Consider the following 12,534-nt stretch of genomic DNA (forward strand, 5'->3'; position numbering starts at 1 on the left):
TGTATCAATTAATAAATAATTGATACAAAACAATTATAGTGGGCACATAACCAAATTCATTTTTGCCCATTAATAAATAAAGTGTGTCAATTAATAAATAATTGATACAAAATATTTAGCGGGCACATATCAAATCCAACTCTCTCAAATTCATGTTAGCCCATTATAAAAGAATGTATCATTTAACAAATAAATGATTAAAAAGAAATATTAATGGGCACATTTTCCTCAAAATCCCAAATTCTTCAATTGGTACAAAACCAACATTCTCCAATCGGTATAAAACCAACTCTCTCAATCGGTACAAAACCGAAACCAAATTCAAACCCCAAATTTAAACTCTCAAATTGGTACAAAACCACCTTTCTCAAATGGTACAAAATCATCTCTCTTAAATTGGTACAAAACCAAATATCTCAAATCTAAATCCTAAACTCAACTCCAAAAATGGCACAAAGCCAATCAAGTCAAATTCTTTCACCGAACTACGTCCGGTTTGATCCCATCATGGGTACGTAGGCAATGTGAGTAAAATTCACACTCAACCTCATTCACAAAATTTTCTAAATTCCCTTAGGAATTAATTCATATAAATTTCTTTGAATTAATTTCGCACCAAATCAAATCCACCCAAATCCTTCAGAAATTAGTTCTACACACAAAAGTCCCTGAATTAATTTCTCAAATCAAATCCAAGGGCTCTAAACCCTACCCAAATTACACAAATCATTTAAATGGGTCATCCACCCATTTAATTCTCAAAACCTCTGAACTACGTGTGGTTTGATCCTGCAGTGGGTACGTAGGCAACCTAAAATACGGGTGCAACCGCAATCACAAATAAATTTCATTTCAATAGGTCTTTTATCTATTGGAAATCTAAACACTCACAAAGTGATCCGTTGGTTTCATTGCATTTGGAATCAAAGGGTGTTCCCTTGAGTCAAGGGACTATAATTAAGAGATGTATTCCATCTTGAATGGGTCGTACCCAAAATAATAAAAACTCTTATTCCATAAATGAATTTGGGTGAAATTATGTTGGGTAATATTATTATTATTATTTATTTAAAAATTTTGTTCAACAGGCCCACCACAGTACTAAAAAGAAAACAAAATTTAGGTAATTTGTATTGGTAGTGTTTCAATAAACACTGAAATGTTCATGATCATAATCATATGATCAAATGAGTTCTGACTTAGTTCATTTTTTACAAGATTATTTTTTTAATAAAGATCTAATAGTTAAACGGTTCGAATCATTAGACGATTACCCATTAAGTACCAGAATGCTAGTTTTGTTGTTTTTAAGAGTATATATTTTTGATGAGTCCACTATCACTATGCTCCAAAGATACAAGCCAGCAGCTGATCAATAAAATGTATGAACAAACCAAAAGCCTTGGTTTCCAGAATAACACTCATGTAATTGTTGTAACTGATCATCAAGAGGACTTTGACATGTATCTATACTGCTTTTGCTTGTGGTCAATGGTAGAAAGGTTTAGTGGGGTCCTCCACAGTCCTCTGATCAAGTTCAAGGCAACTTCCACCTCCTGTCCTGGCAAAGGCAAAGTTACAAGTTGCCTATGGTGTCAATTAATGGTCGACAATTGTGGTCTCCTCAATTTGCCCTTTAAATTTTAAAATGATTCACTTTCCTCCCTAAATTTTTATTTAGTGTTTTGAATGTTTCTTAACTGCTAGATTTAATTTCCAATAAATTATGGCCACGTATCAAGCACTTAACTACATTTTAAGGGGAATAATCATTAGTCCACACTTTAATAATACCCCTTGATTTGTGCTACTTAATTAACCCTCCAAAATGGGCTACGTCATTTGTGACCACTCCATTGTCCAACATCTAATGTAATTTACTTTGATAGCTCAAGTCATGCCTACTTTCCATACTTGTGAAATAAATTTTCTATTAAGCGATACATATGCTTATTTTAAATCTTGAAAATGTTTCTTCAACTTTTTATTAAGAATGTCCAACATCTAAAGTAATTTACTGATGAAGGACGTTTCTTGTTTTCTTTGTTTATATCCATAGGAGCACAACCACCAGTTGGGAGGTTAGAATTGAGCAGTTGCTATTCGCTCTGCTGTAAAAGGGAGTCTAGCAAAGCACGCTTCCTGTTTTCTTTGTTTAACTCCATCTCATTCTCAATTGGAAGAATGAAACTATTCTGGCTGATACACTATGAGCAATCAAGCTTTGAGCATATTCAAATACCTGTAAGTAAGGGAAAACACCACATACTTAAATCAAAACAATTTCTTTGTTTTCTTTTGTAATCAATTGGTGGAATAAAGCTTATGCATGTGGGATGAACATTCGAATACAATTCTTAACTAACATTAAAAATGTGGACCGACCACAAAGTCATAAATGTTTTATTTTTTTCATTTTTGCCTGCTCAACCATTTTATTACTGATTGCAGTATAAACAACAAAAGTTGGAAGGCAGTTGATGCTTAAAATACTGTTTGGTTCTACTTCATACTTGCGGCCTTTTTCTTTTCAAATAGTACTTTTTAAAGAATTTTGCTTTCTGTTTTACTAAAAAGTGAAAAACATGTTTGACAATTGGCAACAAGCTATCTGCTTTTGCTTTCTTAATCAGTTAGTTCCCATTACTGTAGTAGTAAACTTGTATAATTCATGTGAGGAGGACCTGATTGCATTATTGCGAGTTCAAACTTTCAACTCTATAATATTATGGTTTTGAAAAAGTTGTAGCTGAGGGCCAGACCAAGAAGAAGTCAGAAACACTTTCTTAGCAATACAATCAAGAGAAATCCTATTGGTACCCCCAATTTCTGACTATACCCACTTTTCAAATTTTTTTTTCCCCAAGAAAGTTGTCATTTTCTAACTTGGGTTTATATCAGATCCATGATTGTAAATTTGTAACAGAGAAATCGATGGAGGAGAGAACAAACAAACAACCATAACTCCTCTTTCCCATACATTTCTCAGCAAAACAGACAACACCATCCATGAGAAATGAGAAATCAAAGGAAAAAGAAAAGAAGATTTCTCAGCAAACAAACAGACAAAGCCAAAATCATTGTACTGTATCAGAGAAAAGGAAGATGAAGAACCTTGTGATTTTGGTCTGAGGAGAGAAAGATGGATGTAATTTGATGGTGACGCAGTGGACTGGTCACTGGTGGAGTCGTTGGACAACAAGAGAGTCTTCAATGGGGGCATGACCCGGTGGGGCATTTCTCACATGAGGTGGGACCCACAACCATGTGAGTCTCACCTCATGTGAGAGATGTTACAAGATTTACCCTGGGACAACACCTGCAACCGCTAATGTTAGCCCAAACACGTCGGAGGTATTTTTTTTGTTTTGTTTTTTGTCCTCACGTAAAAATATAAAAAGGCTAATTACAAATAAATCAATAAATCTTTTCACAATTACATTTTAATTAATATTTTTTTTTATAATTTTATTTTAGCCACTATTGAATAAAATAAAAAAAAGAAATTACAATAGATTAATAAACATACATTCAGATTTATTTAGATTTAAATTTTTATTCAGATTACTATTCAGATTTAAATTTTTATTAGATTTGTGTTTAACTACTACACAACAAAACGACTTAAGGTTTAGCTCCCAAAGTTTGGGCAGAGCCTAAGCCATAAGTTTCAAAATCTTAATTCTAAACCCTAAATCTTATTTCTAAATTCTAAACCTCATTTATATACTCTGCACCTTATTTCTATAATCTAAACTAAATTAAGGGCAACGTCATAATTTTACGCCCATAAATAATGAAAAAAATAGATGAACAAATTAGTATTTTTTAATGCACCAAAATACATGACATCATTAAGTTGATTGAGCTTAGTAACTAAAATGAGATATTATTTTAAGACTTATTGACCTTTATGGAAAAATAAAATTTACATTGACCTTGATGGGAAAAAAAAATTTACATTGACCATTAGGTAATATTGAAATGTTTTATTTATTTAAATGTAATTTGCTAAAAATTAAAAATGATGTATTTGTTATAAAATAAATGGAAAAGAGAAAATATAAAAGAGCACAAGAAAAAGAGAAGTAGGAAGAAATTATAGTGTCTTTCTAATTCACATAAGGTCTCTATTTATAGGCTCTTGGATGACTAGAGATAAGCCCACAAGGTATTATATTTTACATTGAATTGGTCCTCTCAATTATCTATATAATTGCTCTAAATAAATATAGGAGATAAATATTAAACATGATAATGAATAGCCACATATTTATGAGAAAAAAAATAAGAAATTGATACAACCAACAAATAAATAGATAAATAATCATACAATGAGGAATTACTGAATAATAAAAAAAATGTAAGAATTTAGAGAACAAATATGAACATAGGCCAACATGATTTAAATTGAAGTTATGAAACTTCAAGTTCATTAAAAGCCATGAAATTTTAAGTTTCTATATAAAATTATAGGCAGAACTTCAGGTTATTAAATTTTGTTAAAGCATAAAACTACTGGTTGTAATGAATCATATGAATTAAGACTTTCAAGGTAATCTAAAATTGATCAAGAGCTTCAAGTTGATAAGAACAAATATTAAGTTAGTGAAAAATTTGAGATCTAATTGTAATGATAGATCAAAGAACTTCTGGTTCAATTTAATTTTACAACATAAAACATTTAATTAAATCAAGGAATTTTGGGTTCCGACTTAATTGTGTAATGTAGAATGATAAGTTCTAATCAAGAATAAGAATAAGAAAAATCGAATCCACATGAATTTTATGAACTTCTGGTTCAAGCTTTAAATTAAAGAACTTCAGGTTCCAATATTAATTTAATAGAATAAGTTTTGAAGATGTTCTTAAAAACTAAGTTTGGTCTTTCAATTCCATCATAATGAATAAAGATGGAGGATTTATACTTGTATAACCTGAACTTCAGGTTCTTATATTGAAAAACATATGGATTCAAATTTCGAACTTCGATTTAATCATTGATAATAAGTTCATATTCATATCAAAAATATATATTGGAATTCAGACTTCCAACTAGATGTACCTATTCTATTGTGTGATAATTAAAATCACAAACATAAAATCATAAAGAACTTCATGTTCTTAACAAAACAAATAATTGGCATAAGACTCAATCAAACTTCATGTTTGAAAATAAGTTTTTTAAAACTTTGAGTTCAGATTTATTATATTTGAAGTAATACATAACATTCCTACCTGTTCATGAACCGGCCACACATCATCATAATCGGCACCAACAACAAAAGTGATACATAATGGATTTAGATGTACCAATGACTATATAAATATTAATAGTTGCTATGAGGTAAATCATGTTAATAGAGAACTAGTAAATAAAACAAGAGAGAGTACATAATCTATGGACATTAAATAAGCCAATAGTTTTAAGAGATAATTAGACTTAGGTCTTTTAGAAAAATAGTTTTTAGAGGGAGACGGGAGTGTTTTCAAATTTATAAGAAATTTTTTTTAATTCATAATAATTTATAAAAAAATCCTTTTAATTCATAATATAGAAAATTAGGATTAAATACCAAATCTCAATAATTTTTTGGTATAGCATGAAGACTATATAATATTTCAATTGAACTATCAAATTTAAATGTAGTTTTTTAGATTAGGTCACAAATATATTGACCCCTTTGATTTGAGCCTTTTTCCATTTGACATTTTTATCCTTTGGCCCACATATGATGGATGTTAGTTAAAATTTATAAGGTTTTGACAAAATTATCCTTGAGGCTTTTATATTATCTTGAAAATTTGTTAATATAGTCTCAACTTCACATTTAGTTGTGACTGTACGACACTCACAACTTCAAATTTAGTTGTAACTAAACGACAGTCACATCTAAGTTGTAAGACAGTCACAGTTAAGTTGTGACTGGATTGATTTTTTTTTTAATACAATATAGTATAAATTAATGTAATATTTGTGATGTAATATTATTTTTATTTTTTTATTGTAGTGGCATGTGATGTAATATTTGAAATTCTAATACATTTTACTTTATTATTTTGTTTGACTTTTCAACTAGTACCTAATCTAAAATGCTATTTAATTTTGGTACATAAACTAAAAAGTTATTGAAATTTAGTAGTCAAAATCAATGGACCTTTCATAATAAAGTCCTTTTAATTTATAAGAAAATCATTTTAATTCATAATAAAGTCATTTTCCGATTTAAAGGGTATTTTCCCTCCTAGGGTGTAGAGTGAGTTTTGTAGATGCTGCATGTTAGGTTTTAACTCCAAAATTTTGGGCGAAGTAGAGTGGGTTTTGTAGATACTGCATGTTAGGTTTTAACTCCGAAATTTTGGGCGAAGCCCAAAATTTTGGAGTTAAAACCTAATATAAAGCCGTCAAAGAAGAAAAATAAAAGGACTTAAGTAAAAACCCTAAATCACTACCGGTCTTAGTCTAAAAAAGATTCATAAAATGGACTAAACTCTAAGTTTCTCTAGTTTTAATATAGTTCTCCAAATAGAACAAGAAGAAAGATGCACTAAAAACCTTGAAATGGTCATGCACACATATCATATATGTATCCATAGATATCTAACATCTAACCAACCAAAAAAAACTTCATCAAATCAAAAAGTAGATAAGAATCATTAATAATTAATTTGAAGCTCAAAACGGATTAGCATGGTGGCAGCACCCTTGAAAGTAAATATTCAACTGTTATTTATTTATTTTACTAAGCAAAAGACTATTTGATTTGTAGGACACTACTCCAATACTTATCAAAGCCAACCAATTTCAAGGGTATCCTCACTCCATTAAACAACTAATGTTTAATTGTTTAAGCTATTAGCCACCAACTAGCCTCTAATAAGCTGTTAGTTGTACAGATTGAGGTGACTAATACTCAATACATGCCAATCTCAACGTTTTCGTGGCTGCAAAGATCAAATTTGACATTGATGTAGACAAGGGCTTAAGCAACTAATATGAACTTTTGTTTGTGGTTTAGTGAAACTAAATATATAATAAAAAACTGATTAGCCATGCCTTATTAAACCAAAGATGATTGGTTTGACAATGACTCTCACCATTGCTACAGTAGTTGGTTAAACATGTCAACTATTTCACAAATGGTTTGAAATTTATTTCAAATTGGTGGCAATCTGGAGATTATGTGCTACCAATAATACCAACTAATTCCATACATGGTTTGAACATATTCCACTAATATTCATATGGTGACATAAAATTACTAATACAATTCAACCTTATCTGTTATGAAAAATTATTGGTTGATTAAATGGTTACACTAATGACAAACAGTGGATTCATTACTTGGATAAGCTGCATTGAAACTATTGTATCTGCTGAATTGATTTTGTGGCTATTAAAATCATCATAGAACATACATTCCAAAAAGACCAAATGGGAAGCTAATCAAATGGAACTTGTTTTCCAAACATAAGGATAAACATATATTCATATTGATGAGTGCCAGAGGAATTACAAACATTGATGCTGCAAATGCTATCTCTAAAGCATTTCTCTAATACGAACAACTACTTAAAAAGTCTGCATACACCAACCATTAATTACAACCTGAAAATGCAAGTTTTATCCCTGATGAAAGCAACACAGCAGACTTGACCAACCATACGCTAGGATACCCAAAAGAAGTACACTTGCTTATATATTTGGGCAACAAGCTAATATTTATTAGTAAGTGCTACTATCCAAAATAAGTTTAAAAAACAAAAGTGTTGCAGCAAATATATTGAAGTCTAGCTATCACACACCTCTCTGGCAGTATCACCAACCATTTCACTTCCGAGAGGCAAAGTTCCCCCCACTAGCAGCTGACAGCCTTCTGTGCTGACTTGTGCCTTCATTTGGAGAGGAGGAAGCATTCAGAAAACCACCACGATAGGACATATTTGCAACATAAGGGTTATGAGCAGCACAAATTGGAAGTGGTCGTTGAAGCTGTGGTTGGGAACACTCTGCTAAGACTTGTATTGACACACCCAAGCTTCCTTGCGTGCTTCTAGAAGACGTAACAACATTCCTGAAGTAATTGTCAAGAGCACTTGTTACACGAGTCTCAAAGTGCATCTCCATGTACTACTGCTACCTCTGCAGATGCATAATCTCCTCTTCATGCATGTTTCGAACTCGCTCCAACTCAGAACAACATTGATCCATCTCATGTCTTCCTCTTTCAATCTCCTCTTTCTGTTGTTCAGATTCTCTGGAAGCTCTCTCGATTTCTTACTCATACTCAGCGCGCAGAGCATGCAATTCTGCTGATCGACAAACCTCTCATATCAGACACAAACCCTGGTATGTCTGAGGGAGTGACCCCAATGCCATAACCCTTTACACGATTCCCGTGCTCTGGGCCATAATTGGACCACGTGCAAGTATTAAATATTTTTCATGTAAAAAATGATCCCAATGATGCCATATGGGGTTTAAACATTTACCTTGTTCCTGCCATTTCTACCAAGTGCAGACACTAAATCGAAAATCAACTACACAATCGAAAGATATTTAACTATGTTAGTCGTAAATTCCTTTCAACTGCCACCAACAAACAAATAATGTATAACATTATGTACTGCTTACTGAGGTTATTTCAATCCATTAGACATTATGTATAGCATCAAAATAATAGCATATATAATTGTCCTTCCATCAAGATTCATAACTTTAGTGAGGTCTAGTCCTCAATTGGTGAGGTCCGGTCCTCAAGTCTTAAAAACAAACCCGAGTTTACTGGAGGTCCGGTCCTCAACTGGTGAGGTCCGGTCCTCAAGCCTTTAAAACAAACACGAGTTTACTGGAGGTCCGGTTCTCAAGCCCAGAAATTTCAAAGCGAGTTACTGGAGGTGCGGTCCTCAACTGGTGAGGTCCGGTGCTCAAGCCTAAAAAACAAACTCGAGTCTACTGGAGGTCCGGTCCTCAAAGGAGAGAACCGGTTCTCAAGCCCAGAAATTTCAAAGCGATGTACTGGAGGTCCAGTCCTCAATTGGTGAGGTCCGGTCCTCAAGCCTTTAAAACAAACACGAGTTTACTGGAGGTCCGGTCCGCAAAGGAGATAACCGGTTCTCAACTATGTACAATTGTAAAGATGCCAAAGACTACAAAGCATTACAATTGACTATTGAAATGTGCTCTTAGTCTTCTAAAAGTAGTCCAATTCTAAAATACATGACATTATTAAAATTCTTTTTTAAAGAAACATTTCAACATAAACTTCAATTTAAAACATTGTTGGTCCACATGTCATGAATAAACATTTCATCAAATACTTGTTACATCCCTTTCACTAGCATATATTTCTAATAATATTATTTCATTACTTCTACTCAAGATTAAATCTCACTATTTTAATTTTTTGTTGTCATTTTTGTATATCAATTTCAATAGCATGTATGAATAGGCCCTATTAGGATTTTTTAATTTATTCAGTTAGAATAGGCCCTATAATTTCATCCAGATTCATAACCCTAGTATAAATCCAGGTTTTATGCAATAGCTTTAGGCCTTGTGTGTGTGTGTATGCAGGTTTATAACATAAAAAAAATCGCATTTGGCAGACACACTTTCACTAGATCCTCTTCTAGAGGAAGGCTACAACACAAATGTCCAAGAAATATGAAGATTCCTTTGGGAATCTTTAACCTGCAGACTTAAAGTAACATACTGATACAACACAGTAAGATGAACTGATACATGTGACGATTGACTACAACACAGTAATGAATGAACTAAAATAATAGCATACATACATCACTACCAGCACCAAGAGTCTTTAATTGTCACACCCCAATCCTGAATAAAATCTAATATCTAGGAGTGAAGCGTGACTTACGTCCTAATCGCAAATTAATAAAATTTTTTTCTACAATTAAGACGTGAGAAGAAAATAAAAGAAAATAATATAAAATAATTGAAGAGACTAAGTAAAGTGAAAATGAAAAATAGACTTTATTTAGCAAACTACTATTCCAAGAGTACCATACTAGATGTTCATCTTCTTATATATTACAAAGTATTGATAAACAAATAAAACATAGTACTCCAGCAAATTCTCTAAATTTCCCTTGGATATTCCACAACATTGGTCATATTTCCGTCACCTGCATGATTTATTAGGGTGTGAGCTTTTAAGGCTCAGTAGGGTGTATTGATCCCTCATGGCCAGTTATCACATTTAATCAATATCTCAGTAAAAGAAAATAAATACAGATAATGATTTCAATTATATGCAATGAGAATGTGTGTACTCACTCCTTAACCATTCCCGTTGACACATACCCAAGACAAACAGGCCTACACGTCCCATACCGTGCATCCTTCCACTGTGGCCCCGAATGTCCCAAGTATGAGCCAACACCCGTCCGTCCCTTAAGCCCAAATATTTTGAATATAATTAATTTCACTTTTTCTTCAATAATTCTTCCACAAATCATGAGATCACCAGGTACATCTCCCTTTCTCCATGGTATCTCTAATAAATCACAAGACCACCAAGTTCATCTCCCTCTCTTCTTGGTGTCTCAATTAATCATTTTCTTAACCTTGTTCACAATCACACTTTCCTTATGCACTTATGATTATGCATGTAAAGACAAACATTAATGCATGTATAGAGAAATTAAATAGTACATGCATAATAATTTAACCTTACGCAATTTGAGTGTATCACAGACTTAAGAATTTCACAGTGCACACACAAGATTAATAATAAAAGCTTATTCACAAATATAATGCACTTGATACATTTAATGAAGAAAAAACATCACAAGTAATAAAGATAAATTTTCACAAGAAAATAAATCACACAATATGACACAAGGATTAATTGTAATATAGTCCAATCATTGGGGAAATAGAGACCCTACCTTAATTTCTTGAGCACGAGTTCCTTCTTAGTCCGTTCCTATGTGTTCGGGTCTAAAAAGTTAAAAAAAAATATAGTTTAGATATAACTTAATTAAATTTAAATTTATTTCACTCTCTTTTTAAGGAGAGTGTAACTCACACTCTAACTTATAGGTGTCAGATTGACGCGAAACTTGTACCATTGGACTCGTATCGAAAAATAGAGTTAAGAGGGTGAAAAATTGGGCGAAAAAGGTCGCCGGAAACAGCCGCACGCGCCACCACGCGCCGGCGGTGCGAGTGGGGTGGCTGGCCGGTCACTGTTCATCGTCTTCTTTAAACAGTCCCTGTTTTCCAGATTTTTCAGTTTTTTTATCTCATTTTTGACTCGACTTTTGACCTATCAAACCTTCACAAAATTGAGCAAACTTATACTTGTTTTAAAGCTCTGCATCACCTCTTTACAACCATATAAAGAACCTGAAAAACGGACGGTTAAAACTCAAGTTATAAGGCTCGAAAGGAGGCCATACGAACATGCGAATTTTTTGGAAAAATTTCCATATTTTTCATATTTCTTTGTTTTTCATTTTCCTTCAATTCCAAACCGCAAAACATGTTTATAAGGCTATAATAAGGCTATCTACAACCTAATTTTTAGTTTTACAACATAAAAGAAAGATGTGTAAATAAAATTATAAAACAACAAGTTTTAGAAAAAAAATTTGTTAAGGACACCCATGTTTCCATGGGTTCCTTAAACTCACCTTTCTTTATACCCCCCTTGAGTTCTATAGAGGCTAAAAGCTGTGAGTTCCTACAGTAAAGAAAAACCATAGATGACAAAAGGGGTTAGTTTAAGGAAAGTTTAAAGAAAACTTCTAAGATGAAATTTCAATTTCTAACCTTACTAGAGTTTCCAACCTCTCTTTCTCTTCTTCTTCTTTCTTTCTTATTTTCTTCCTTTGGGTTTCGATTATGTCTAGGAAATCTAGTCTAGCTGCTGGACTCTTTTTTTTTTTTTGTTCTTTTTCTTTCTTCTTTTCTTTTCTTTTTCTCTCGGGTTTCTTCTTTGGTCTCCTCTGTTCAGTTTTCTTTTTGCTACTCAAGACTATTCTTAAGCATACCTTATAGTCTAATTGGCATGCATTTTCAGTTAAGAAGGGATGTATCTAATAATTATTTAGATAAGGATTTATCCCCTAAAGGAATCATCACCCTTGATCAAGGCTTTAGGTGTTCTAGTTTTGAGAAAGCTGATGGCGTTGGTTATTATCTCTTCTCACTCCTTTTTTTTTTTTTTTTTTTTTTTTTTTTTTTAAGTTGGGCTTTGTATGTTGTAGAAAATTGGGCTAAAGCCCAAACATTAGAAATGTAGCCCAAAGTTTATTTATCTATTTATTATTATATTTATTATTATTATTATTTATTTTATATATATATTTTTTAGGACATTACATTAATGTACTAAAGAGAATCTTGACTCTACAACCAAACAAAACAAAAACCAGTTGTGTTTTAATTACCTGATGCTTTCCCAAACAAACTTTAACTTTAACTCTCACCTTCACTTAACAGCCACTAGGTGCGCAGTTCTTAAGAGAAGAAAGTAAATGAGCAAAAAAAGTTATGTATCT

The sequence above is a fragment of the Dryas octopetala genome, chromosome 7 (genome assembly GCF_963921425.1).
Source record: "Dryas octopetala chromosome 7, drDryOcto1.1, whole genome shotgun sequence".
NCBI classification, from domain to species: Eukaryota; Viridiplantae; Streptophyta; class Magnoliopsida; order Rosales; family Rosaceae; genus Dryas; species Dryas octopetala.